General features: G+C 35.6%; 1 long non-coding RNA gene across 1 annotated transcript; it reads right to left on the bottom strand.

Moving 5' to 3' along the window:
• LOC128776432 (uncharacterized) lies at positions 1–26,666 on the bottom strand. Its single transcript, XR_008421479.1, has 3 exons — positions 26,593–26,666; positions 25,144–25,263; positions 1–58 (listed from the first exon to the last, which is right to left on the bottom strand). It is a non-coding gene; the product is annotated as an uncharacterized LOC128776432 (long non-coding RNA).
• Between the last annotated feature and the right edge of the window lie 559 nt (positions 26,667–27,225).

Below are 27,225 nucleotides of genomic sequence, written 5' to 3' on the forward strand. Positions count from 1 at the left end.
TGAGGAAATGATGGAAGCCCACAGGAAATGTGTAGGGTGTAAGAGCTCGGGGGAGAATCTAGGGGAAAGGAAGGGACTTGATAGAGTTGTCAAAAAATAATTTCTCCATTTTTCACCTCAGTTAATATACTCCTCTTGCACTTCAACACCCTCAGAACATTTTTTTCTCTGTTATCCTCAAATATGGTTGTGTCCCTAATAATTATTGAGGGAAGCTTTTCCCAGCAGCAACTCCTAGGTAATCCACTGGTCTTGCAATGGTGAGTTAAAGGAAGAAGTCAGGAGATTGCCCTCACTTGGTTGGGCTTAGTTTGCCATGATGTTACTTTTTGTTGAGGCAAATGAGGTGGTGAGAGATTTTTTAAAATGTTTTCCCAGATAATGTATGATTTCAATCATATATGGAATTTGAGAAATTATGTAACAGATGAACATAGAGGAAGGGAAGGAAAAATAAGATAAAAACAGAGAGGGAGGCAAACCATAAGAGACTCTTAAATACAGAGAACAAACTGAGGGTTGATGGGAGTAGGGGGTGGGTTAAATGGGTGAGAGGCATTAAGAAGGGCACTTTTTGGGATGAGCACTGGATGTCACGTAAGAGATGAATCACTGGGTTCTACTCCTGAAGCTAAGAATACACTGGATGGTAACGAACTTGAGAACTAAAAAAAAGTGTTTTCCCTAGTCTTGAAATGTATATAAGGACATTATAGATGCAAATAGAGACACTGGATTGCCATAGTTCTTGTCCTTTCTTTACAATACAAGGACACTTTTGCAAGGAGAGGAGAGTGCTGTCACCTACTGAACTGCTTCACAAGGAGAAGGCAGAAAAAAAAGGTAAGAGAAAATGTGTTTACTTCAAACTAAACTGAACCTTCTTTCTTGGATGATGCTTAGATGTGCCTTGATAATTTTTGTTTACCACAGCATCTCTATAAAATATGACATGAATCTCAAAGATTTCATCTTTTCAGTAGGAATTACAGTGAACACATATGCTCTTGCCTTGAGCAATCTCAGGCATTTGTGGAAAAGAAACTGTTTTTGCTTTAATCCCATAAAGTATTTGAGAAATATTATTTTATTTTTCCCTGAATTTCATTCCATTTTTTCCCCTAAGCCTCCTTTAAAATCTTATAGCTAAGCCAATGTCCATGCTTTTCTCTGTTGGAATCCCTCCTCCATCTACCCAACCCCTTAAACTGTAGTAACTCTCTCTTTCTTCCCCATCAACATTGCCACTTCATGGACTGGTGGCCCTGTAATTGTCCTTTTAAAAGTTGCTCAGATAGTTCTGTGAAACCTTCTCTGCCTGTCCCAGAAGAGTTAGCTGCCTCATCATTTGTGCTTTCAAAGTACCTTGGAAACCCTTCCATTACCACCTATCTGATTGCACTGTGGTTATCTGCTCACATCTATTTCTCCCACTGGACTGTGATATCCCTCAGGGCATGACTGTGCCTTTGTCAACTCTGTATCCCTATTGTCCAACCTAGTACCTTGCCACTCAACAAATGTTTGATCAATGTATGAATCAAGAGTAGGAAAGAAGAGAGGAAAGCAGAGAGCAACATGAAAGAACTAAAGCAAGCATATAAAGGATGGCATTAAAGGCTGTCTGCTGTCCTACTCCCTGTCCCTACATCCCCTGGGGAAGACATTGGGCAGTATCAATGTGGATAACAGGAGTCGACTTTGAAGAGGTAGCTAAAACTGGTCAACAGGATGCACTAAAGCAAGTAAAGTCATGATCTGGTGGATTCAGCTAGGAGGAAGTTGTTGTCACGTACCTGTGTGATAAAGGACTAGTGATTTTAAAATCACTTAAGTGTGCTTGTAATTTATAGACACGGTAGTAATCTGCAATAGGCAATAATAACAATGATGAGTTCCAATATATAAAGTACCTACAATGTGGTATATGTCTATTGTGCTAGGCATTTTTCTATATTACAGATAAGGATCTCATGAACCTTGTATCATTTTCACAATTTTAATATGAAGAAAAAGAAGCTATGAACTTTTTAGTACTTCTATCTAGACCACACAACTTTTAAGTGTTAGAACAGCCCAACCTGGCTCCATCAGTTGAAGCCAGAATCAACTTTTGCCAGAGATCCACCCCAGGAAAAGTTTGTAGAAACCAATTAAATCATTACCTATGCAACAGGGGTGGATTCCTCTGTTGTTTGATCAAGTAAGGCTCCAGTTGATTCTGAGTTGCTGGACTCCTATGATTTGCTACCTTTTTGCCAGAAGAATTTCAGAAAGTCCTTAATCATTTTTTGACAGTGCTTCGTTAGACCTTGGCCAAATGCTACATTTTGCCAGAATAACCAAGCTTGCAGCAGTTTTGGAGCTTTAGCCTACAGGAGCATTAATACAAGTTTCCTGAGTTTTATTTAGAAGCTTACAGAGGAAAAATGCCTCATGCCTTACATTCTCCTTTCTTTGGCCAAGGTCCATATGAAAGTCTTTGCTGATTGTTCCCTTAAGGTACTCTCAGTCTAGGACTATCATCCAATTCTTCGCAGATTCATTATCCCACTTCTTATCTCCTCCCAACCATTTTCTTTCCTTCCTCTGATACCTCTGAATCATGGTAAACACAACTTCCCACCTGTCCAGCTTCTTCATAGAAGGTTCCTCCTATCTTCTATTTTATCTGAAAGTGGAATCTCCCTTAAAGACACACATTTTTTTCCCCCTGCACTCATCCATGGGGGCAAGCAGTTGATTGTTTTCTGTCTGGATGGCTGCAGGTGAGGGCTGCCTTGTCTTATAAGTTCCAAACACTACAACTCAGCTAGGACCCTTCAGGCTTTATTTACAATTCTCTGCTCCTACTGACTAATCGTCACTGTTTTATTTTTATTTGTGTAGTCTCCTTTAAAGGCAGGGACACTTTCATACCTGCAACTTCTCTTCAGCAATCAGCCGTTCTATAGAAAGTCAGTATTTTCCACAAATAATAAAAATAATGGCAAAATCCTTCTCTCCCGAGTCTCTTTCCTTTTCTCCTACTGCTTCCTCCCCACTGACTTCTGCTCATAACTGATTTAGTTGTATCACACTGTACTTACTATTTCAAATCGTTTTTTTGCTAGTTATTTTAGCCTCATGCATTCAGAACATTTAAGACTAAAATTTCCCTTAAGTTTCTACTTTGCACTGCATCTCAAAGTTTGATATAAAGTATTTTCATTGTTCAGTTCAAAATTATTATTTGTTATAATTTCTTCTTTGATCAATGAATTTTTAGAAGTATTATTTTTATTTTAAAATATATCTTTGCTCTGGTTTGTAACAATTCGACTGTAGGCAGAGTCCACATCCTACATGATCTATATTATTTGAAATTAGTGGAGGATTATCTAGTATTTGCCTCTCCTGTACCTTTAAAATATGGTTCATGTGTGCCTGAAAAGAATGGGAATGTTCCAGTTACAGACCCAGGATTCTATATATGTCCTCAAATCAAGTTTGTTGTATTCTTTGTCAACAAGTTTTTGTGTTGCTTTACCTAAGAATAATATGGAGAGGTGTGTTGAAACCTCTCCCGATGGTGGTGAGGCATCTGCTTCTTTCTGTGGTTCTGGTTGTGTGTGTGTGTGTGTGTGTACGTGCGCAATTTTTAAGCTATTTTATAAGCCCCAAGTTTTGAATACATTGGTCTTCTTAATGTTCAATCTTTTATCAAGGTGTAACCCTCGCCTTTTTAATCTCTACTAATTCTTTCTTTGGCATAAAATTGGAATAGATCCCATAGTGTTATTTGGGCTGATATTTCCTTAGTATCTCTTTTGCATCCTTTTACTTTCAACCTTTTAAGAGCTTACATTTTAGGTGTGTCTCTTTGGAAACAGCCTAAGACTAGATTTATTCCCCACGCTGAAAATCCTTCTCTCCTTTGAAAGGAAGTCAGTTCAACCAGTTTTATGTTTGCTGATATTTGGATATGTTTCTACTATCTTATTCTGTGTTTTCTTGTTGTCTTGCTTTTCAATGCTTTTTTTCCCCCTTGGTTTATTAAGGTTTGTTTTCTCATTCCATTTTTCTCCTCTACCTCTTTAGAATAATAATATATGTTTTAAAAAAATGTTTATTTATTTTCGAGAGAGAGGAGGAGAGAGTGAGTGCAAACACGTGAGTGGGAGAGGGGCAGAGGAGGGAGGAGAGGATCTGAAGAGGCCTCTGCACTGACAGGAGTGAGCCTGATGCAGGGTTTGAACTCACAGACTGTGAGATCATGACCTGAGCCGAAGTGAGACACTCAACCAACTGAGCCACCCAGGTGCCCGAATAAAATATATTTTTATTTCCTTATTAATTATTCTTGATATTTTAACATTTATGCTTAACAAGGATTCATCTATCTTAACCCACGCCTGAAGAACATTAGGACTTCAGAACACTTTGAGATCACCTTTCATTGTTTAGATGCTATTGTGGTCCAGTATCTCATCTTTCCCTTAAAAAGACTTGTAAATGAAATATTTTTATTTTTTGTAAGGTGTAATTCTCTCCTAACTGATCACCCTACTCCCACTCTACCATCCCTAAGGTTCTATTCACAACAGAGCAGCCAAAGAATCCTTTGTCTTAAAACAAAAACAAACACAAACAAAAAACTTCACTTTTATTAAAATATATAATATGCATGCATATAGACCAGACCTTATGTGTACAGGTTGATGAATTTGCAAAATGAATACATGCGTACCACTATCCACCTCAAGAAGTGAAAAATAACCAGTATCCCAGAAGCATCTGTTGTGTCCTCTTCCAATCATGAGATCTTTCCTTCTCCTTTATGAGAGCCACTAGACTGATGTGTAACACCTTAGTTTGCTTCATTTTGAATTTCATGTAAATGAAAACATGCAATGCATATTATTTTGTGTCTAGCTGTTTCCACTCAACATTATCCTTATGAGACTCAGCCATGTTGTCTCATGTAACAGCCACACATTCATTTCCATTGCTGTGTAGTAGTATTCCACTGTATGAACATACCAAAATGTATCCTTTCTACTCATTTTTTGAAAAAATAAATGTTTATTCTTTTTTTTTTTGAGAGAGACAGAGAGACAGAGAGACAGAGAGACAGAGTGACGGGAGGGGACAGAAGATCTGAAGCAGGCTCTGCACTGACAGCAGTGAGCCTGAGGCAGGGCTCAAATTCACAAACCATGAGATCATGACCTGAGCTGAAGTCAGACACTCAACCAACTGAGCCACCCAGGCACCCCATAACCATTCTACTATTGATGGACACTGGGCTTGTTTCCAGCTTTTTGCTATATTTAATAATGTTACCAAGCACATTATTGTATAAATCTTTTGGAGCACATATGTATACAAATCTGTATGACAAGGTATATCCCTAGAAGTGGAATTATTGCAAAATACAGCATCTATAGGGTTATTTTAAGAGGAAGCTGTTAAATCATTTTTCAAAGTATTTGTAACAATTTAATTTTATGCTGCTGATGACTATCAGTGTATGGATTCCCATCATTCCACGTCCTCAATAGTACTTCCTCCTAATTTTTAATTTTGCGATAATTTTAGATTTACACAGGAGTTGCAAAAGTGTGACAGAGGATGCCTGTATCTAATAACTAAAGGAGAGTCTGGGTAACATCATGCCGAATCATCATATGTTTGTCAAAGCTAAGAAATGAACATTGGAATAATACTAGTAATTAGACTACACATCTTACTCAGATTTCACTAGTCCTTTAAACGTCCTCCTTTGTTTCAGGATCCAATCCAGGATCCCACAATGTGATTAGTTATCATGTCTCCTTAGTCTCTTCTACCTGATGACTTCGTCTTTCATGACTTTAACATATTTAAAAGGTACTGGTGGATATATATGTAGAATATCCTTTTATTTATGTTTGTCAGATGTGCTCTCATGATTAGATCAAGATTATGCATTTTTGGAAAGAATGCTACAGGGGTGATCTATCCTTCTCAGTGCATCAAGTCAGGAAGTAAATGATGTTGATATCCATGACTTGTGATGCTGATCTTGACCACTTGGTTAAAGTGGTGTATGCCAGTATTTCTACTGTAAGCTTGTTATTTTCCCCCTGTGTGATTAATAAATATTTGGAGGAATATACTTTGAGAATCTGTAAATATCCTGTTTCTGATTAAATTTTTATCACTACTTTTAGGATCCACAGGTGAATCCTGCCTGCATCAATTATTACCCTGCAGTTCCAATGGTGACTTTCTATTCTCCTCAGTTATTAATTATAGTTCTTCTGTAAGGAAACATTATACCTTTTAACTCATTTATTCACATTTTTATTTATATCAGCATGGACTCATGGATATTCATTTTATTTCTGAGATATAATCCAATACTATTATTATTTATTTTGTCCCTAATGTTGTTCTGATTATAGCAATAGGAGCCAATGGGAGGATACACCCTCATTCTTAAACATTTTTTTGCATTAATTTGCTAATAATTTTTACCTTCCTAATACCACAGATGCTTCAGGTTCCTCTTGTATATTTCCTGCCCTATCCTTGGAAACAACCACTTCTCCAAGGACCTTTGGTTGCTTTTGTTGAAGAATAGTATTTAGAAACCAAGAAATCAGATACCAGTTGTGCTCAATGCCATGGGGCTGCCACTGCTTCTAATACCTTTCAGTGGATAGAGCTATTTCTAGTACATGTATGTATACTAACTCAGGTGTAGACATACATCTTTGTTAACTGTCTAGCATCTACCTCTGTATTCTGTGCCTCTCTATGGATCTGTCTTAAATCCATGATTCCATACTGATAGATGTGACTTCCGCACTCCAGTGTTCATGCTATCCTTCTCTTTTTCTTTATTTGTAATTTATTTCTTTGGCAATTAGCAACCTGGCTCTCATCTTCAAAATATGTACTTATTTGTTCAAGCCTAATATACAAGTACTCTAATTACATAAATTCTAAACATACTCTTGTGAATGGTATATTTAACAACTACACCATAGTTTTTGCACAGATCTTTTATTTTAGCCTTTATGGTATTGCTCAAAATACTTTTTGTCCAAGTTTCTTAGGACAACTTTCTTTCCCACATCTTTCAGTGCGGCTATGTAATTTATGTTTAATAAAGTTCATGTCATTGTTACAATTGGCATTCCTTCTTGAGTTTCCCCAACATCCTAGTTGATCTTTAAAATTCGCATATAATAAAACTCACTCTTTTTGGTATACAGTTCCATGAGTTTTGGACAAAGACATAGAGTCAGACATCCATCAACAGATTTTCTTACAGAAGAGTTCCATCACCCCCAAGATTCTCTCATGTTGCTTCTTCATAATTAATGTGCTGTACCTTCCTATTCCCAACTTACCTATTTACTATGTGTATATTTTTGCTTTTCTGGAGTATTATATAAGCGACATCATGCTGTTTATAGTCTTTGGGATCTGGTTTCTTTCATTTAGTAAAATGTAAGATCCACTTATGCTACATGTTTGTTCCTTTTTTATTGCTGATCGGTATTCCATTGTATGGATGTACCACGTTCTGTTTTTTTATTTACCATTTGAAAGACATATGGATAATTATGAAAAAAGAAATTGCTCTAAATATCTATGTACAGGTTTTGGCATGAAACTCAGTTTCCATTTCTTTTGAGCTAATAACTAGAAGTGAGATTGCTGGGTCATATGGTACATATATGTTTAAGTTTATGAGAAACTGCCGAGCTATCTTCTGGAGTGCTGTACTGTTTTTAATTCCCATCAGCAATGTATGAGAGCTCCAGATGTTTTGCATCTTTGTCAGAACTTGGTAGTGCTATTCCGCCCCCCCCCCCCCACACCTTTTAAGAAGAATGGGTAGTATCACATAGTTTTAATTTGCATTTACCTAATTAACTATCTCTTAATGTGCTTATTTGCCATTCATATATTCTTTTTGGTGAAGTGCCTGTTCGAATCTTTTGCCAATTTGTTTTATTGGGTTGTTTGTTTTATTACTGTTGTGTTTGGAGAATTTGTTTTATAGTCTGAATACAAGTTCTTCGTCAGAAATGTGATTTGCAAGTGTTTTCTCCTTGTCAGTGGTTCTTCTTTTCATTCTTTTAACTGTGTATTTACCAGAGCAAAAAATTTCAATATAGACAAAGTTTAATTTATCAATATTTCTTTTACACATTGCGCTTTTGGTGTTGAATCTAAAAACTCATCAACAAACCCAAAATCATTCAGATCTTTTCTTATATTTTCTTCTAGACGTTTTATTATTTTGTATTTGCATCTGGGTCAATGATCTGTTTTGCATTAATTTTCATGTAAGGTATGAGATACAAGATTGCCTGTTGATTTTCAATTATTCTAGCACCAATTTGTTGAGAAGACTAAACTTACTTACTTACTTCACTGAATTGCCTTTACATATTTGTCACAAACCAATTGTATTTGTAAGGGCCTGTTTCCAAGCTATTTTGTTCCATTGATCTATATGTCTATCTTTCACCAACAGCACACTTCTTTGATTAATGTAACTTTATGGTAAGTCCTGAAATTAGGTAGTGTGATTCCTAGAGTTTAGTTCTTTTTCGGAATAGTTCAGCTGTTCTAGTTCCTTTAGAATCAACATGGCATCTAAAAAAAGTCTGCTAGAATTTTAATTTATACTGTGTTTAATCCATGGATTAAATTGGAGAGAATTAATAATTTTCAGTCTTCTAACACATGAATATAGCATATCTATACATTTATTTGTATTTATTTATTTCATCAGTATTATATAATTTTTAACATACAGACATTCAGATTATGTTTTTAGATTTATATCTAAATATTTTATTTTTCAGTGCTATTGTAAATGGAATTAAAAATTTCAAACTCATTGCAAGCTTACAAAAATAAAATTGATTTTTGTATATTGACCTTGTATCCTGCAACTTCACTAAGCTCATTTGCTAGTATGTTTTGTATAGATTTTTGAGAAAGACAGATTTTATTTCATCTTTTCAGGCTGTATGTTGTTCATTTTTGTCCTTGCCTTATTGCATTAGGTAAGACTTCTAGTCTGATATTGAATAGAAGTGATAAGTGAAGACATTCCTTGCCGTGTTCTAGATCTTAAGGAGAATACATTAAGTTTTTCATCCTTATCTATCGTGGTAGCTTCTGTTTTTTTCAAGACACCCTTTTACAGGTTGAGGAATTTTCTGATTCCTAGTTTGCTGAGACTTTTATCACAAATGAATTTTGGAATTTATCAACAAGTTTTTCTCTATTAAGATGATCATATGGTTTTTCTTATTTAGTCTGTTAATACGGTGAATTATGTTGTTTGATTTTTGAATATTGTACCAGGCTTGCATTTCTGGAAAAGCATACCCACTTGGTCTTGATTTATTATTTTTTTTTATATTTATTGGATTTAATTTGCTAATATTTTGCTGATGATGTTTGAGTCTTCATTCAGAAGGTATATTGATCTATAGTTTTCTTTTCCTGTAATGCCTGCCCAATTTTAGAATTAGGGTATACTTGCCTCATAAAATGAGTTGTGACTTGTTATCTCCTGTTTTATTTTCTGGAAGAGATTGTACAGAATTGTTTCAATTTGTTCCCCAAATATGTAATAGAATTCAACAGTGAAAACACATTCTGAGCCTTGCTTGTTTTGGAAGATTTTTAACTACCAATTCAATTTAATAGATACAGGTTATTTATTCTTCTTAAGTGAGATTTGGTAGTTTGTGTCTTTAAAGAAATTGGCCCATTTCATCTATGTTTTTGAATGTATACATACAGATTGTTTCTAGTATTCTCTTATTATACTGTTCAGTCTCTAGAGTCTGTAATGATATCACCTCTTTTATTCCTGATATTTATAATTTGTATTTTCTCTCTCCTTCCCTCCCTTCCTCTCTTTCTTCGTCTCTCTCTTTATTTATTAGTCTAGTTAGAGGTTTATCAATTTTAGTGATTTTTCAAAGTACCAATTTCTATTTTTATCTTTTTTTCTATTTTTGGTTTTTAATTTCATTGATTTCCACTATTTTTATTATTTACTTGCTTCTGCTTAATTTGTGTTCATCTTGCTCTTCTTTTTCTAATTTCTTAAAGGGGAAACCTAAGTTATTGATGGAGAACATTCTACTTAACTAATATAGCATTTAACACTATAAATTTCTCTGTAAATATTGCTTTAGCTGTATCCTACACATTTTGCTATGTTGTATTTTCATTTTCAGTCAGTTTGAAATATTTTATTTTTAAAAACTTCATTTATTTATTTTGAGAGAGAGAGAGAGAGAGTGTGCGTGTGCGTGCACATGAGTGGGGGTGGGGAAGAGAGAGAATCCTAAGCAGGCTTTGTGTGGCATCAGTGCAGGCACTGACATGGGGCTTGATCTCATAAACTGTGGGATTATGAACTGAGCTGAAACCCAAGAGTTGACCGTTCAACTGACTGAGCCACCCAGGTGCCCTAGTTCAAAATATTTTCCAATTTCCGTAGAGATTTCCTCTTTGACATAACATGAGTTATGTAGAAGTGTATTGTTTAATTTTCAAAGACTTGAGAATTTTCTATAGGTCTTTCTGTTTTTGATCACTTTAATTCTATTACCTGAGAAGTACTTTGTATGAAATTTCAATGTGAAATTGAAAAAATATGTTCATATTCACATTTGTATCTGTAATATAGTGTTATTGTTGGTAGAGTGCTGAGGACACTCAAAATTCCATCACTAGACAATCTTCTAGTCTCATTTTTATTTAAAAAAACATTAATGTTTATTCATTTTTGAGAGACAGAGACAGAGAGTGAGTTGGGGAGGGGCAGAGAGAGAGAGGGAGATGCAGAATCCAAAGCAGTCTTCAGGCTCTGAGCTGTCAGCACACAGCCAGATGCAGGGCTCAGACCGACAAAGTGCGAGATCATGACTTGAGTCAAAGTTGGACACTCAATGGACTGAGCCACCTAGGCGCCCAAGTCTTATTCTTATTCAAACTCCTGACTATAACTGTGATATACATTTTAAGAATTCTGTCTGCAGCATAGATACCTATTTTTATGTCTAGGCTTTTGTATGCACTCAAATATTTATTGTACTTTTGGAGGCTACAAAGACTCTGAAATCAATAGGCCCTCAAATAATTTAAAATAAACCCATTCTTCCTAATTGGGTGAGTATTATTTTCATAATCTACCCAGTTGCCCAACTGAGACATGTGGCTCATTCTTGACTTCTTCTTTATCTCCCATTCCAATAATCAAATCAAATAATAATAATCAAATAATAATCAAATAATAATAATAATCAAATCTTGTCAATTTTCTTCTCATTTTCATAAAACATCCTTATTTTTTACCCTAATCTTTCCAGTAGTATCCTAATTTGTCCTTTTTTCTCCTGATTTGAATATCATCTACTTTAGTCCCCATAACTGTATTGATCTGTTTGAAATATGAATTTAACAATTGCCACTTGCCAATTTTTCCTTAAATTTTTCTATGACTTTTAATTGCCTTAAAGATATTATAACAAACATGCACATACCTTAGCCTGGTCCAGCTGGTTGCTTGTAATCTAACTTCTCTCTGCTGTATCTCATTTTACTACCACTCTTCCATTCTTCCTGCACCTTACATTTGACCACACTGAACTGTTAGCAAAATATCTCCTGTCCTTCTCTGAAATCTTTTCATCTCTTATGCATTACATTTGCTCCAGAAATTTATGTTTAATCAGTTAATGTATCACATTATAATCATTTGCTATTTGTATATTTCCCCTATTAGATTATGAGATCTTTTAGGGTAGGAAATGTAATTTCATCATCTACACAATCCCTTCCTGTACCCAGTGGAGTGTCTGACTTATAATAAATACTTAATAAATCTTGTTTTGAATGAACGGCTAAATGAATGATTTATTGAATGAAAGAAGAAGCAATTGAGGCCAGACTGGAAACTGTATTCTACTTCTAACACACTGCTATTTTATGTATGTATGTATGTATGTATGTATGTATGTATGTATGTTAGCAGAACAATAGTTACCTACTGCCTTATGTGCCATTTCAGTAAAGGACAGGTCTTATTTAAATGAGTAAAACAATGTTTGCTCTTTGACTTTACTTTTTTTTTTTTTTTTTTACATTTTTGGTTATGGAAGCAACTGTTACAATGTCTTAGATAAATATTCCACAAAGATAATCAGTTCTAGTATTTTTAAAGGATGTAACTGATAGCTAAATGCATGCTTTTCACTTGCTCCCACAGGAACTTGATTGCCACTTTTATGCCATCTCATGGTATCACGTTATCTTGCTACACCACACTCTCATCAGTTTCTCTTTTCTCTAACTGGCAGAGCTTAGTGTTATCCATAACTCATGAACTCCCTCCAGTTAATTCATAAAAGGTTAAATAAAAACGGTCCCAGTCTCAGTTAAATAACAAAATTCTTTGAGTATTACAAAATACTCTTTATTTTGTAAATCTTAACTAAATGTATTTTTTTTTAATTTTTTAAAAATCTTTATTCATTTTTGAGAGAGGAGTAAGGGAGGGCCAGAGAAAGAGGGAGATACAGAAATGGAAGCAGGCTCCAGGCTCTGAGCTATCAACACAGAGCCTGATGCGGGGCTTGAACTCATGAACTGTGAGATCATGACCTGAGCTGAAGTAGGACACTTAACTGACTGAGCCACCCAGGCGCCCCAATCTCAACTAATTTCTAATCTGTACAATAATACTCCAAATCTTCAGTGCTAAGCTTTGCCAAAAATATTTTGAATATTTAGCTACATTAAATTCAGTGTTTTTTCCTTGTATAAGCATATTTTCAGCCTCACACATCTTTAAGGCATTAGCCAAAATGCAAATTGCCATATAGACATTGAATTGATGTGGCATGGTGAAGCTGTTGGTATTAACACATAGATGCCATAGATTGCTTAAAAAGTACAATGAAGTGTGGTACTTGGGTATCCTGTTAAGAAATTTAGATGATGAGGGGCACCTGGGTAGCTCAGTTGCTTAAGCATCCGACTTCAGCTCAGGTCATGATCTCACAACTTGTGAGTTCAAGCCCCGCGTCAGGCTCTGTACTGACAGTTCAGAGCCTGAAGCCTGCTTCCTATTCTGTGTCTCCCTCTTTCGCTGCCCCTACCTTTCTCTCTACCCCTCCCCTGCTCCTGTTCTGTCTGTCCTGTCTCAAAAATGAATAAACGTTAAAAACTTTAAAAAAAATTTTTAGATGATGATTTTGTGCTATAAAAGTTTTGAAATACTGCCTCTTTAGGTCTGTTGGCAAGGATGAATTATGGTGGTTTGTAAAGCATCAAGGCAACCCATTAAGTAAGCATGGGCATTAGCACATAGTAAAGTCTTAATAGATGCAAAGATGCAAGCCTTTATAATTATTTTTTGTTCAAATTTATTCTTCAGGAAGCTGTAAAAATGAATGCATTAATTGCTATAAAATTCTTACTAATCCTAGAAAATAGAAAAATGAGATTTTGCAGTTATTGTTCTTGTTAATGATATATTTGTTTTGGTTCCTGGATTATGTTCTCTAATATCAAAGAATTATTTGGTCTCAAAAAGACTGTTGTGGAGGTCCTGCTCAGGGCTTTCCTATTTATTTCTAACAGCAACTCAACATTTGCAGCAAAAATTATCAGAAAGATGAGAGTTAAATACCAACTATTATGATTTTATTGTTTTCTTATTGAAAAGAGAATAGTGTGCATAATGACCCCTTTCTTGAATGAGGAGGATAAATGGAATGCCATTCATAATGGCACATTTCCTCTTAGGGATTAAGTTAATTTCTTCTTCAAAATGTCCCTCTGCACCATCTCATGGTCTTTTCCGAATTTCAGATGCTCATTCACAGAATAGGGTGATATTCTGCATGGAGTAATAAAAACGAAATGTAACAAAGATGGAAAATCAGATCTGGCATTTAGGAGACAGTTTTAATATGCCACAAATTCTCACATCCTAAGACCGTTGCAGAGTTAATAGACTTATTGTATGTCCTGTGGAACCATGGTACAGAAATAACTGATAAGGAAACAAATTAGCTAAATCATAGTTAAGACACTGCTTTTGTAGTGATTGATTAAAATTTGGTTCACGGAGTATTATTTGTGACTGACGCAAAACAAGGAGTCAAACCAATTAAGGTCATTAAAGAGCCCAGAGAACTTTACTCCAAAAATCATGTTTGCGTTTGCTTTCAACTGAAAGTAATTGTTTTCTGTTCACCTGAATTTTCCACTTCACTCACCCTATTCCTTGAACAGAAAACCTCAGAGTGCTTCCTCATTATTAATCTTGATTTGCTTTCTCTCCCTCCTGTCCTGCTTCGCTATCTGCTCTCCTCACTGCACCCCCCCACCCAGCACATCTTTTTAGAAGCAGCTTTATTTAATTATCAGTTTAGCACCTTCTCTTAAGATGGTCATCTGCTGAGAAAGCCATCATCTCCCCAGCTCTGCTTCCCTTTACCAGAGGGAATCACTTTCACAGATATTCTGCAACAATAGGATGACAAGTGATAATCCTGGTTCTGACCCTTCAAACTATATCCCCCACCTCTTTTCTCCACTAAACGTGTAATTCACGTGCATTAGCCTCTGTTAAAAGAAATGCAGTACACCAGGACCCAGTAGCCCCACTGTCCTTTGCAGGGGTCGGGGAACAATGAAGTGCTTCAGTCAGTGCTGGCACCACTTTTTAAAGGGGACATTGTCAAACAAAAAAGGTAACCAGTACAAATGTCCAGGATATTCAGGAGTGTTAAAAAGATAGCAGAGGACAGTTGGAGGGAAGTAGGGCTCTTCAGTACGGAAATGAGATTTCAGAGAAGTCACATGTGCTGCTTTTCAATGCCGGAAGGGATTAAATTTAATCTGCATTTCCTTAGAGGGCCAGGCCAAGTCAGTAGGTAAAGATTACGTGGAGATTACTGTAACTCAATGTAAAGAAGCAAATCTTATTGACTCTACTTCTACATCATATTCTGATCTTTCCACTTCTCTTTTCTGGTCCAAGGCACCATCATCCCTCACACCAAGTGCTTCACTAATCCACCATCTGGTCTCCCTGCTTCCACTTTTTTTTTTTTTTTTTTTTATGCCTCTCCAATCCATCCTCTACAGAGCAGCCAGAGAGATCATTTTTAAAACCTAAATCAGGTTGTGCATACCCTGCCTCTCTCTAGTGTTCTCTTACTTAGCATAAAATCCAAGTTCCTTTTCATTGCCTACAAGGCCCTGAATGATCCAGTCCCTGCCTATCTATCCTCTTTCCTGCTGCTCCGTGTGTTCCAGTCATACTGGCCATCAATCTTCTCTAGGAGCCTGCCAACACTCCTTCCCAGCTTCAGAACTTTGCATTGGCTATTGCCCCTGAAGGAACACTCAGCCCCCTCAGACTCCCCATCACTGACTCCTTCTTGCTATTCAGCATCAACCCAAATGCCGCATTCTAAGAGAGACTGTACCTTGCTACTCACACTAAGGGAAATTTCTCTTGTCTTTGTAATATATCTTTATTTTTCCCTACAACCCTTATCACTCTTTGAAATCATCCATGCTATTTATTTTTGTGTTTTCTAACTGTAGCATTAGATTCATGATAGCAGAACTTTGTTTAAATCACTACTATAGTTGATGCTCGAACAACATAGAGGTTAGGGACACCCACCACCCCCCCCCCATGAAGTCAAAAATTCATGTATAACTTTTGACTCCCTCAAAACTTAACTACTAATAGCTTATTGTTGACCAGAAGCCTTACCAATAACATACATCGTGAACATTTTTTTCTATATTATATGTATTATACACTATATTCTTATACTAAAGTAAGCTAAAGAAAATGTTATTAAGAAAATCAAAAGTAAGAGAAAAAAATGTATGGTCCTATACTGTAGCTGTCGAAAAAACCCCACATATAAATGGACCTATGCATTTCAACCTTGTGTGGTTCAAAGGGTATATCCACCATGTGTAGGGCAATGTCTGACCCATGACAGAATCACTAAAACTTTGTTAGATTTGGTTACCTCTCCAGCCCCTTATATTCTAAAATTCTATGATTCTAGATCTCAGTATTCTTAATTTCATTATGTCCAGAAACAAGTTCAATGTGGCTTATTTCTTAGGTGAATACTTATTTACATTTAAATATTGTATCTACAGCACATTATATCTACCATATGATGGAACAGTAGTTAATATGATCCTCAGACTGTGAATTTCTAACTAGATTCTGTCAAGCAGCATTGTGCTAGTTTTTTAGACTTTTTATTTTAAATATCTGTATTTACAAACTGGGGATAATAACAGTAACCCCTCGTCATGTGTTTAGTTGAATAACTGAGGACATGTGTGCATAGTATTTAACACAGTGCCTGACAAATGTGAGGCTCTAAATTAGCCATTAGGAATAGTAGTGGTTTTAATGTTTTTACACAATTGTGCAACTGTCAATCATGTCCTTTTATACGAGGATAAGTCAATACCAAGGTGAATTGAATAATGGCCAAGAATTTAAGTATGCCTTTAAAGTTGTTTAGTCCAGAAAACGAAATGTATACCATTTTTCATTGTTGCCCTTTCCAACCTTACATGTTTATTTTGACAAGTGATAAGCTTTCTGATTACTTCAGAGGGAGAGGGAAAAAAGAGATTTGATAGAAGAGTATTTCTATCTTTTAACCATTACATAACTCAGGAATGTTCTCAACTGTACTCATATTGTATATATATTATATGCATTGTAGGCTGTTTCACTTTTATGTGTTTTATGATAGAAAAGGTAAAAAGAAATTACATTGATGTTCAATATGAAAGTAAAATGATTTTAAAATATCAGTATGTAATCAACATTATTCAGCAAAAGAAACAAACTCTACATGTTCTTATCTGCATTTGTAAGAGCATATAGAAGTCAATATGATAGACACATAATTATGCATATCTACTAGCTGTTACAATTCACCTTAAGTATTAATTCTTCTCCTTTCATATGAATAATTCATATGAATAATTAGAATTAGTTTTTTTTTAGAATAGCTTTACTTTAAGTTTTTTAAAGAATTTTTGAGAACTAGCACATTTCTAAGGACTAAATACCCTTGATCTATGCTTTTTGATCATGATTCAATGAGATTGTTTTTCTTTCAATTTATCTTTTTACAGCATATAAAATAGCCAGCCCACAGTTTGTATTTCATGACCGCCCCCAACTCTTGTCAAGGAATGACAAAATTGCAGTCCTGTCAAAACATATTAGCAACTGTGGACAATCTTTGGGTACCTATAGTTTTCATGCATATTCATATCCTTAATATTATAAATATAATGCTTGGTTAAAAGGTGTATTGATCTGATCCTATTTAGAAATGCCCTCTCCTTTTAGGAATAAATGATTATTCAATTACTCTGTATACTGTATTTCTTTATCATCTTAATATGATTTTCTTAGCAAGGTAAATTTTCTCTGACTTGTGAGAAAAGCAAATTGGAAAGCTAAATTATTTTCAATAGAAACTCAAGGAAACATGCTTGCAGGAATTCCAACTGTTAGAAGAAAACCATGTATGGATTGATTGTCTAACTAGGGTACTAATTTCTCTACACATATTTATCATTAATCTATGAACCTAGCTACTCATTTTCGCATCTGGGTACACATAGTGGTTATTGGTACAGAATCAGGTATGCCACCAAACGTACTCATTTAGCACAAAGTAAATATACGTGTCCACCGCTTTCGTTCAGTTCTCAGCAACAAAAGCTTAAGTCAAGTAGGCATTTTCCTAAATCTAATGAAACCACCATCAAAACAGAATGACAAAGTGCCAGCTGTCTCCTGTTCAGCTTTTGGGGGCTTTATTTATTGACTGAGTGGCTTGTGTCTCTTCAAGGCCCCCATTCACTTTTCTAAAGCCTTGACCACAGACCACTCAATTGCTTGGATGTTAAATTTTCAGCAGGCAGTGGCTATTTAAATATAATCTACCAAAAGTCCAATTTTCTGACACAAGCTACAGTGTATCAGTAAATAGATACCCCTCCCAGAACTCACCCTAGGGGAAGCAATTCTTATGCTCAGGGAGTTATAACAACATCTGAAAAATGTGACAGGGAGAGCAGAATATGCCTACATATTAGTTGTTTAAGCTTTGACTTAGTAAAAGTTTTATGTTGAGGATACTCACGAATCATGCTTTACATACAAAATAATACCCACCCTAAAGATATATTGCCAGGGAATGATTCTCCTAGTAGAGGATATTGTATGTATCATGATCCAGCCACATCTGAAAGTTTTCCGTGTACGTGAGGGAATTTGACAGTGACACCTACCACTCTTAATAGATTGGAAGCTCTTGATGATATGACTGCTAGGAGAGTGCTCCTTTCTTCTTCTTGGCTTCAGAGGCATTGCTCCTTTGTCTGTAGACTCCCTTTGGAGTATCTTTATTTGGAAAACTGGCAAGAATTTAGGATACAGTTAACTTGGGGTTACAGGCTTAGGGATAAGAAACTGAAGTATTCTGTGAGTTGATGAAGTGGGTCCATAGGGGATATATACCCTGGTCTCTTATACTAAGAAAGAAGTATGCAATTGGGCACTGGCATTTCTTCCAACCCTACGATCTCAGTAATGTCACTTCAACTTCTCAAGCCAGGTAATAAGAGCTGTGGGATTGGAAGAGAATAGAGGAACCCACAGAGAGAAACAAAAGGATAAGCACTACAGTGGATGCTAAGCCCTCAGGAGAAACTTTGAGACTTTTATCTTGATTTTAAAACAATAACATTTACTGTTTGCCAAAAAGACAACTTACTGTGCCTAAAATATTGTAAGAAAGACATAAATTTGTATGTTGATCAATACAAAGGTATACAAGTAACAGCATCAACAGTCAAATTCATGGGGGACAGGCAGATAAAATGGAAAGTAGATAGAAGTGGCATTATGACAATGTCATCCGTGATAAAAAATATATAAAAAAGTACTTTTTGTTTTCATTCAGTTAAACATTTGTCATTTGCTACTGAATTTCAGTAAAGAGGTGCAGCTTAGAATGATGAAGCAAGGTAAGGCAACTGGCCGTAGTTACATGCTCCAAATTGGGTGAATAGACCCAGATGGCATCAAATACCACTGGCATGTTGAATAATATTTGAGACATCTGTGTGATTAATCATGACTCCCTTCTCCACCAGTGTGTTATTAGAAATAAGGCTTATTTTATTTCTAAAAGACAGCTATCCAAATGGAGATTATAATTATCTATGGACAGTCACATAGAATGTCTGATGCACAACAGAAGAAAAGTAATGGTACATTCAACTAACTGTAAATCTGTGAGTAGATGTGTAAGCACAGAATATGACACCTTGGAAACACAAAAACAGATCATGCCGAAATAGCGCAGTCAAATGTAGGGGTGGAGTAATTGGAATGACATGTCATACCGGCATTACTAAAAAGCTGGGTAGCAAGCAGTAGTAACCACTGTGGGCAGCAGCTGATTTACAAAAGGATGCGCACATAATGGTAAGGGACACACTGGTGCCCACAGAGGTACTGCATTGAAGGATAATGTCCAGGATCCAAATCTGAGCTCCATGATGCTAACCAATCCTCTTCTAGGATTTCTGGTGCGTGGTTCTGGAAGGGTATTTGTGTATCACTTTGTGATGAAAGTTTCTGGAGTATTTCTGTCTGTTGTTTTGAGCATATTAATACACATACCAAAAAAAGGGGGGGCCCTTTTAGTGATTATCATTTTCAATTAGAATCATCAAATATTCATAGAGAGTGCAATTCTGAACATTCTGTCAAATTGTTTGAATAGATCTGTCACTGCCTTCTATATATCTTGCTACAGGACTCAGTGTCTGAGGGTGGAAGGGTGGGAGACATTGGGAAGGGGTCAATGAAACCAGTGAGAGTTCTGGGTTAGACTGGAACTGAATTGATTAGCAAGAGCAAAATAAGAAAAGATAATTGATATATATTGAATGCATGTTATGTACTAGACACTTGTTCATGTGCTTTATATATTATATCTCATTAAATAAGAAAGCCATCATGGGATGCCTGGGTGGCTCAGTTGGTTGAGCATCTGGCTCTTGATTTCAGCTTGGGTCATGTTCCCAGGGTTGTGGGATTGAGCCCCACATGGGGCTCCGTGGTGAGTGTGAGTCCTGTTTGGGATTCTTTCTCTCTCTTCCTCTGCCTCTCTCACTCACTCATGTTCTCTTTCTCTAAATAGTAATGATGATGATGATGATGATGATAATGATGATGATAATACCACCATTCTTACCCTTTATCATTCAACCCTTTAACACTACTCAAAAACTATTTTCAAGTATCACCTGATAATGTCATTTTTTCCTCTATGCTGAAAGTCCCTGGATTTTTTTTGCCTGTCATTTTGAGCATGTAAAAAAAAAAAAAAAAAGATTTTAATGACCATCATCATCAATTATCCCTTATCAGATATTCAGAATCCAATTCTGATCATTCTGTTAAATTGGTTGAATAGACCTGGCACAGCCCTACAGGCAGTCTTCTTATAAATTTTAATGCTGTGCCTTTACTGAATTATTATATGAACTCTAGCAATTTTTTGGTTAGAGTCTTTTGGGTTTTCTATGTAGATTATCATGTCATCTGCAAATAGTGAAAGTTTGACTTGTTCCTTGGTGATCTCGCTGCCTTTTATTTCTTTTTGTTGTCTGATTTCTGAGGCTAGGATTATGTGAGAGTGGACATCCCTATCTTGTTCCTGACTAGAGGAGAAGCTCTCAGTTTTTCCCCATTGAGGATGATATTAGCTGTGTTTTGTTGTTGTTGTTGTTGATTTGTTTTGTTTTGTTTTGTTTTTGTAAAGGGCCTTTATGATGTTGAGGTATGTTCCCTCTATCACTACTTTGTTGAGGGTTTTTATCAAGAATGGATGCTATACTTCATCAATTGCTTTTTCTACATCTATTGAAAGGATCATGTGGTTCTTATTCTTTCTTTTATTAAATAAATGTGGTGTATCAATATTAATTGATTTTTGAATACTGAACCACCCTGCAACCCAGGAATAAATCCCACTTGATCATGCTGAATGATTCTTTTAATGTGCTGTTGGATTCTAGTTACAAAATCAACCTACAGAAATCTGTGTACTTCTATTCACTGATGGTGAGAAAGAGAAATCAAGGACTCGATCCCATTCACAACTGCATGAAAAACCATAAGACACTTTGGAATAAACCTAACCAAAAAGGTAAAAGACTTGTACCCTGAAAACTGTAAAATACTTATGAAAGAAATTGAAGATGACAGAAAGAAATGGAAAAACATTCTATGCTTGTAGATTGGAAGAACAAATGCTGTTAAAATGTCGATACTATCCAAAGCAATCTATACATTTAATGCAATGCCTATCAAAATACCACCAGCATTTTTCACAGAGCCAGAACAAACCAATATTAAAATTTGTATGGAACTATAAAAGACCCTAAATAGCCAAAGAAATACTGAAAAAGAAAAGCAAAGCTGGAGGGATTACAATTTTGGACTTCAAGTTATGTTACAAAGCTGTAGTGATCAAGACAGTATGGTACTGGTACATAAATAGACACATAGATCAGTGTAACAGAGTAGAAAACTTAGAAATAGATCCATAACTATATGGTCAACTAATCTTTGACACAGCAGGAAAGAATATCCAATGGAAAAAAGGCTGGTGTTGGGAAAACTGGACAGAAACATGCAGAAGAATGAAACTGGACCACATCCTTACACTATACACAAAAATAATTCAAAATTGATGAAAGGCTTAAATGTGAAACAGGAAACCATCAAAATCATAGAGGAGAACACAGGCAGTAACCTCTTTGACAACGGTTGTGGCAACTTCTTACTAGATACGTCTCCTGAGATGAGGGAAACAAAAGCAAAAATGAACTATTGGGGCTTCGTTAGAATTTAAAGCTTCTGTACAATGAAGGAAGCAATCAACAAAACTAAAAGGCAACCTTTGGAATGGGAGAAGATATTTGTAAATAACATATTGGATAAAGGATTAGTATCCAAAATATATAAAGAACTTAGCAAACTCAACACCCAAAAGACAAATAACCCAGTTAAAAAATAGGTAGAAGAAATGAATAGACATTTTTCCAAAGAAGACATTCAGATGGCTAACAGACACATGAAAAGATGCTCAACATTGCTTGTTATCAGGGAAATAAAATCAAAACTACAGTGACAAACTACCTCATACCAGTAAGAATGGCTAAAATTAACACAGGAAACAAAAGATATTGGTGATCATGTGAGGAAGTGGAACCCTCTTGCACTGATGGTGGGAATGCAAACTGGTGCAGCCTCTCTGGAAAATAGTATGGAGATTCCTCAAAAGTTAAAAATAGAACTACCCTACGATTCAGCAATTGCACTACTAGATATTTATCCAAAAGATACAAAAATACTGATACAAAAGGATACATACACCTGATTTTATCAACAATAGCCAAAAGTTCATTGACTAATGAATGGATAAAAAAGTTGTGCATATGCATACACACACACACACACACACACACACACACACACACACACACACTGGAATATTACCCAGCCATAAAAAAGAATGAAATCTTGCTATTTGCAATGATGTGGATGGAGCTAGAGATTATTATGCTAAATAAAATAAGTCAGAGACAGACAAATACCATATGATTTCACTCCTATGTGGAATTTACGAAACAAAACAAATGAACATGAAGGGGAGGGAGAGAGAGCAAACAATAAAAGAGACTATTAACTATAGAGAACAAACTGAGTGTTGCTAGAGGGGAGATGGGTGTGTGAATGCGTTAAATAGGTGTTGGGTATTAAGGAGTATACTTGTTGTGATGAGCTCTGGGTGTTGTATGTAAGTGATGAATCACTAAATTTGACACCTGAAACTAATATTACACTATATATTAACTAACTGGAATTTAAATAAAAAACTTGAAACTACAAAAATAAATAAATGAATGAATAAATGAATACATTTAATTTATACATTTTAATGCTATGTTATAATTAAGAAAGTAATACAGAGTAGCATTAAAAAGTGGAAAATATTGACAAGCATAAAGAAAGCAAAAGTCAGAAACCTCTCAAATTTGACCACATATAATATCTGACCAAATTTGACCAATATGTATGTATTAGTGCATTTCTTTTCATCTTCATGTATACATGCATATTTTAGCATAGTTGAGAACACATGATATATACAGTGCTATGTTCTATTTTTTACTACACTTTTAAACAATTTCTTACATTATTAAGAACCTTATAATTTTGGGGTGCCTGGGTGGCTCCATTGGTTAAGTATCTGACTCTTGGTTTTGGATCAGGTCATGATCTCACAGTTCATGAGATCAAGCCCTGTGTAGGGCTCTGTGCTGCCAGTGTGGAGCCTGCTTGGTATTCTCTTTCTCTCCCTCTTTCTCTGCTCCTCCCCCACTTGCGCACATGTGCTCTCTCTCAAAATAAGTAAATAAATATTTTTTTTAAAAATAGAACCTCACAATGTTAGTGTTTATACAGTAAATCCAATTATTTTTATATATTATAATTTATTTGACTATTCATTAGATCCTTTTTTTTCTAATCCTTTGTTGTTTCAAATAATACTATAGTGAATATCATTTTTCCTTTATTAATTTGTTCATTCACATTTTTATCAAAATGCCTTTATGCATTTTATCAAATGCCTTTGCTGGGCTTTGGAGGTACCAAAACAAATAAATGAGGAAGATAGTTTATAAAAATAATTACAATAAAGTATGATAATTGCCAATGTAATTTTAACATAAATATATGCTTATATTTCTGACCATTTATTTACATATATTATATAATAAGGATTATTGGGTCAGTGTGAATAAACATTTTGAAGTCTTTAGATGTGTACTGCCTAACTGCCCTCCAGAATGATTCTATCAATTTACAAATACATTGGTAGTGTGTTATATTACATTACTCACTAAAGCACTATCAGCATATTATTACCATTTGATAAATATTTGCTAATTTAATATTTTAAAATGTTTCATAATTGACATTTCTTATTTCCTTATTAGTGAAGTTAAACATATTGTCATATGCTAGTCAGTTATTTCTACATCTTCTCTTTTGAACTTTTAGTCCATTATCTTTCCATATTATCCCATTGGAGCATTAGTGTTTTTCTCATCAAAATGTATATTCTTTTTATAAAGTTTTTTTTATCATTTTATGATATAATTATAGTAAATATTTAGTCTCGATTTGTATGCCCTTCAATTCTGCTTGCATTTATGATACACATTAAATATAAAATTTTAGGGGTGCCTGACTTTGGCTCAGGTCATGATCTCATGGTCTGTGAGTTTGAGCCCCATGTTCGGGCTCTGTGCTAACAGTTCAGAGCCTGGAGTTTGCTTTGGATTCTGTGTCTCCCCCTCTCTCTGCCCCTCCCTAACTCATACTCTTTCTCTCTCTCAAAAATAAACATCAAAAAATTAATAAAAATATATATACAATTTTAAACGCTTATGTTGATATTTTGTGACTTATTTCCACATAGAATAATGTATTTTCTCACAAACATGAAGTTGAAGAATACATTTAAGTGTTTCTCTTTCATATACATTTTTTTTTTTCAGTTGTAGAAACAGTTTCTCATCTAGATCACTGTAAGATACAGAGAATTTACTGGCTGGCTCTGGAATGGTTCAAGGTAGGTCAGATCAAAGGGAGCTCTGGCAAGTCCCTGGTTCTAGCATCTCCCTCTGGTGGAATTCCCATTATCTCTGTATACATTGCCCCTTATAACTTGGCCTTGTGGTGATCGTATATGGCTCTGACTTACATTAGTCTCTCTAAATACGTATTTTTAATATCAGAACCTTTTGCTGACTGGTTGAGGCTCTCTGTGTTTTCCTTTTCAGTTTCCAAAGGGCATGACCCAGTTTATCTTTCTATACCAAATCTCAACCTGGATTATAGGTCAGTATATGGATTGGCTGTTCTTGTGTTGGGACTACTCTTAGACCACTCACCTGAGACACATAGGAAGGAGTGGTAGTTCCAGTGAGTCAGGTTGAACAAGGTTTGTCTGTGGGCTGGCCAGTCTCCCTTAGAATGGATTGTGGGTATTGGAAGTCCCATGATTGACATTGCTGTTAAGAAACAGTTGCAGGTAAGAATGTGATTGATGTGATTCAGGAGATTATAGTAGAGATTTTCAGCTCTGCTGCCAACCAGCTCTGGGTCCTTATACAAATCCCTTAACCTTTCTTAAAGCATAGTCCACTTGTCTGAAAAGTGTGATGGTTGTAGAGTCTTTAAAGTTCATTTCAATTCAAAAACATCTATACTTCTTTTTTGCAGTATTTGACCATCCAAAAAAAAAAAAAAAGAAAGAAGTGAAGTAGTTTTCTCTATTTTGTAAACCTATCAGCTTTGATGAAAAATCAGGGAGAATCATCATCACTTAGTTGTGAACTGAACGAAGCAACATATTTGAGAACAGTTAAGTCTGATACAGTTCAGAGCAGTGATATCCAGGAGGAACAAGTATGCAAAGTTGACAGTCCTCGGTTGATTAGAAGGTAGTTCAGTTAATAATGTATTGTGAGCAACCCATCTATTTTTTTTTTTTTTTTTTTTGGTTATTTCTTTTGGTCTCAATAATAAAACTTACCAAACTCCAGAAAGGAACAATAGCACAAAATGTTCCTCAAACTACCAAACCTACCACTTAAATATACAATCAATAATGTCAACAGAAAACCTTTGCAGAGCAAGTTTGGTATCTGGGAGAGTGATTAATGCTCACTGTCTTTTTTTTTTTTTTAATTTTTTTTTTTTAACATTTATTCATTTTTGAGACGGAGAGAGACAGAGCATGAACGGGGGAAGGTCAGAGAGAGAGGGAGACACAGAATCCGAGACAGGCTCCAGGCTCTGAGCTGTCAGCACAGAGCCCCACGCGGGGCTGGAACTCACAGACCGCGAGATCATGACCTGAGCCGAAGTCGGCCACCCAACCGACTGAGCCACCCAGGCGCCCCTGCTCACTGTCTTAAAAACAACCCCCACCTCTCAGTAACTTAGCAAAATTAAGTTTTTCTTTCTATATCATAATACAGTTTGGATATTTGATGTGTGGGCTTTTGTATGGTTATTAAAGGATCATGGCTCTTGTCATCTAAGGCACTGCTGTTTTCTAGGCTTTCTTAAAACTTATCTAAAGGTTTCTTTACCTGGGGTGCCTGGGTGGCTCAGTTGGTTAACCATCCGACTTCATCTCAGGTCACGATCCTGCGGTTCATGGGTTCCACCCCCGTGTTGGGCTCTGTGCTGACAGAGCCTGGAGCCTGTTTCAGATTCTGTGTCTCCCTCTCTCTCTGCCCCTATCCTGCTCAAGCTCTGTCTCTCTCTGTCTCAAAAATAGATACACATTAAAAAATTTTTTTATTAAAAAAAAAAAAAAAAGGTTTTTTTACCTTAGTTTGCAGGGAGCAAAGAGTGAGAGGGACTCTTGATTGGTCCTAGAAGAGGTATAGATTTCTTCTACCCATGTTGTTGCAACAGAACCTAGGAACAGAGCCCTCCCATGATTGCCAGGGAGTCTGGGAAATGAAGTCTTTCTGTGTGCCAGGAGCAGGAAGCGGGATTAATAACATCCAGTCAGTCTTTGCTACAATGGGCTAAAATGTGAAATATAAGTTTCTAGCTCATGGCTACACCAATAATAATAAAATTGTCAAAAAGTGTCCTTCATAGAAACTGAATATAAATTTTCATGTAGAGTAAAAAATCTTTTACTCAGATAGTTTTAAGCAATTCTTATGAATCATGAAAAGATGTTAATGAAGTTTGCATCAAGTGATTACATTTACAGCACATTTTGACACTAGTTTTCCAAAAATAAATTTTTTCATAGATTCTTCACAATTGAATTTTAGATCTCTGGCAAATTGATGAAAGGTGACTGCTGATGACATTGGCACTGTCTAGGAGAAAGGGTGTTTTAACAAGGGTAGAGATACATGTCATAATAAAGGACTCAGTAGGACAGTCAGATTTTCACATGATATTATTTTGTACTGTCACCTTTCACATTATAGGTGATGTCT

This window comes from Panthera pardus, unplaced genomic scaffold (genome assembly GCF_024362965.1).
Source record: "Panthera pardus isolate Hobbes unplaced genomic scaffold, ASM2436296v1 HiC_scaffold_13, whole genome shotgun sequence".
NCBI lineage: Eukaryota > Metazoa > Chordata > Mammalia > Carnivora > Felidae > Panthera > Panthera pardus.